The following is a 2,959-nucleotide window of genomic DNA, read 5'->3' as shown; positions in this document are numbered from 1 at the left end:
AGCCACTCGAAACAGTCAACAGAATCAGTACATGTACTGCTTTAATATTCATTCACTGTTAATTCTTCTATTAATTTCTTTTTTGTATAAAAAATTATTTTTGTATAAGAGGAAGAACATTTCTGTTCTTTGTATTACTTCCTCTCAATTATTTTTAAGCAAGATAGAATAGTTGTAAGCGTATTTCTTAACGTAGATCATGGCACCGTGGAGGAAGATAAAGGAGGAAGGGATAAAAGAAGAAGGCAGGTCGGTTCTGACGCGACGTGCCGTGTAAGCGTCCTTTTCCGAGGCGTCCACGGGCCCGTGCAAAACGACTAATGGATGGATAATGACGCGTAATGGATGCAGCGGACATTACAGGTAATATCTCGTGAAAGCGGCAGCCAGTTTCCGCGAGGGACAGGGGGGGGCGGGGAGCGACGCCTGTAAATAGACGCGGCACACCTCGCTGCCGATGGATGGGACGCGGACCAGAGAGGTAATTTCCACCAGCAAATCGAGACTGAAGAACCGCGAGTGTCGAGGCTTTCAGGAAGGACTCAGAACACTGTTTCGCGTGCTTGTCTCGTTGAGGGAGATTGATGGTAGATATCGTTGCTTTCGATGGATTTTGATCGCCTTACAGTGTAGTTTCTATCGCTTCGACGAGTGGTAGAAAAGTGACTTTGAAGAGAACTAAGTGGAGGTTGGATGGGTAGAGTATTGATAGGTAAAGTAGAATATTTGAAAATGTGGTAGGTAACGATTATGATATACACAATTACATAGTGGGTAGGATATTGTAAAATTGTGGTGAATTAATGTAAATGTCGGTAAACTGTTTGTGAATAGAAATTTGAGTATAACGAATAAGAATATTCCAAAAAGTATCTACCAATGATTATAGTTACCTATGGAGTAATGTAATTTTGAATCTACCATTACTATTTCAATACGCTGTATGTAACCATATTTACTTAACATATCCAGTAGACAAAAACGTAACCTCTCTGTATCATATATCTCCTATAACCATCGACTACCTACAACTAAGTAAATACCTATCAAATGTCTTTCTTCTTCTTCTTCTTCACCTGTCAACTAACCTCGAAATTATAATATCACTTCTTACACATGCATCTCGAATAACCAAGTATTTTCTCTAATATTCTGATTTTGTCCCGGAAGAATCGTTTTCCTGCTATTTCACCTATTAACTCACAAGAAAGGATCTCGGTAACGGTGTTAGGTCTGCTGGTAGCCGCGAGTCGACGGATCCGTACGGTTCTTGGTCTTGCGCCCGGTTTCTGCGCGATTCGAGGCTCCGCCGCCGCTGCCTGGCACGAGTGTTTGCAGTCCACTCGAAACCAGTCCCGAACGAGCTGGCGCGCGCGCGACAGAGACGCAGAGACGTGGCTGGGACGGGGAGGGAATAGAGACAGACGGACAAAGCTGTGGAGTAGACGCTGGCATCGAGGCGGGAGGCCAGGAACGAAGCTTAATTTGTCTAACGAGGGGCCTCTGCACCTGTCATCTGGACGAAGATATGGACGAACGGACGTAGGCCAACCCTCTACCTCCTCCTACTCCTATACTCCTCCAGTTTCATCCCCTAGGAGAAGCGATTACTTGCTTGCTATCCTGACTCGTGCTTTACTTTGGCTGCTTGCTGGACTTTCTTGCTGCAGAACGCGCGTTTGACCTATGGCACTATGTGGATTCATGGGATTTTATTAAAGGAACAGGTTATGCAGGCTTTTGTGGATGTAAATTGATTTGTTAAGGTACTGCTGTATTGAAAGAATGTTTTATTTGGAAGTGTTTTATTGAGGATTTCGTAGGAATGTCAGTGTATAAATTTAATGCAAAATTGTAGGTTAGAGTAAACAATTTTCTTTCTGTTTCGTTTAGGAGGGTGGAAATCTTGCTTAACGTGTTAGACAATATTAAACAGAGTTAGGAAAATCAACGAAAAGGATAGAATACTTGCATGGGTGGACAATCCTACGCGGACATATCTTTCTGGACGAAGGGTCCGTTCACGCGTGTGCTTGGCGTTTACTCCCCTCGGTAAATCAATCACACACCGTGTAACAACGTTTTGTTTTTACGGTCACGCGCGGAGACTTCTCGCCGGTCCGATCACGCCTCCTGGCCCTGACATCTACCGGCAATCGTATTTCATCTTTCCCGAAATCGACACCTCAAGATGCACTAACCATATTTCAGGCGAAAATCCGACTTCTTAATTCTCGATAATTTCCTCTCGTAAAATAACGAAGTCCAAATTAAGAAAATTCAAGTAATAAAAAATATAATAAATTCAAAAGTATAAAAAATAAATTCACACAAAACTCCCGATAAAATTAAATAAAAAAAAAAAAAAGTAAAACCGATTCCAAAAAATTTCCCAAAGAAATGTTCATCCTCCATCTGCCGACAAAAGCTTCTATTCAAACGGCAGACGCTCGCCCATTAGACGAGCCGGGTCGGGTCGACTCATCCTTTCCTCGGGGGTCGGTGCGAGAGCTTCGCCGTCGGCCACGCGATAGAAACACGTCGTCGACAACGGAGAGACGATAACGAATCGCTGCGGTACAAAGCTTGATGGTCGCTGTTCGCCTTTGTGATCCCAGCCAGACAGATCGCGGCACGTAAAAGGGGGAGGGTGCACGGACGATGCGTGAAAGGCCGGGGGGGTTAGGCGGGCTGCCATCGTTGGTGGTGGTGGTGGTGGAACATCCACTAATTGGATAATTACGGAGTGCACCGCGTTTGTTTTATAATTGGGCGAAAGCCGTGTGGAACCGTTGGTTCCACCTCGACGTGCCAAACAACGAAACGGCCGAAGTCACGCTCTACGTGACGAACTACCCTTGCAGCTAATCCTGGGACCGGAACCCCTCGACTCTTACGAAACCCCCCTGGCGCGCTCTGACCCCCGATTTTCAGCCCCTACAACTTTGGTACCGAGTTG

General features: G+C 45.1%; 1 protein-coding gene across 1 annotated transcript in view; it reads right to left on the bottom strand.

Moving 5' to 3' along the window:
• Positions 1-2,959, bottom strand: part of LOC108572841 (5'-3' exoribonuclease 2 homolog) — a 29,389-nt gene that overhangs the window by 21,822 nt on the left and 4,608 nt on the right. The window lies entirely within an intron of this gene.

This window comes from Habropoda laboriosa, unplaced genomic scaffold, assembly GCF_001263275.1.
Source record: "Habropoda laboriosa isolate 0110345459 unplaced genomic scaffold, ASM126327v1 scaffold102, whole genome shotgun sequence".
Taxonomy (NCBI): Eukaryota; Metazoa; Arthropoda; class Insecta; order Hymenoptera; family Apidae; genus Habropoda; species Habropoda laboriosa.
The sequence above is the reverse complement of the archived record's forward strand: the minus strand, read 5'-3'. Positions and strand labels throughout refer to the sequence as shown.